This window comes from Penaeus monodon, chromosome 21 (assembly GCF_015228065.2).
Source record: "Penaeus monodon isolate SGIC_2016 chromosome 21, NSTDA_Pmon_1, whole genome shotgun sequence".
Classification (NCBI taxonomy): Eukaryota; Metazoa; Arthropoda; class Malacostraca; order Decapoda; family Penaeidae; genus Penaeus; species Penaeus monodon.
This window is the reverse complement of record NC_051406.1, coordinates 44,812,967-44,813,168: the sequence shown is the minus strand read 5'-3', so window position 1 is coordinate 44,813,168 and position 202 is coordinate 44,812,967. Positions and strand designations below refer to the sequence as shown.

The following is a 202-nucleotide window of genomic DNA, read 5'->3' as shown; positions in this document are numbered from 1 at the left end:
CAGGAGATGATTAAATATGCGCAAAAAATGACTTACACCAAATACACTTTGTAGTGTTAATTACATCTGTTAATGCTATTACATTCCAAATTGCCTCTCTTATCGCGGAAAGCCTTTTGAGAATGAAAATTAATGCGACAGATTTGATGAACTAATTAAGCGAAGACGAAGCCGAGGCCAATCGGGACAGTTTATGTTTATT

At 35.6% G+C, this 202-nt stretch overlaps 1 protein-coding gene across 1 annotated transcript in view; it reads right to left on the bottom strand.

Moving 5' to 3' along the window:
- The window catches only part of LOC119586526 (BTB/POZ domain-containing protein 6-A-like), a gene marked incomplete at its 5' end in the record, with an annotated part of 24,476 nt that overhangs the window by 1,004 nt on the left and 23,270 nt on the right, over nt 1–202 (bottom strand).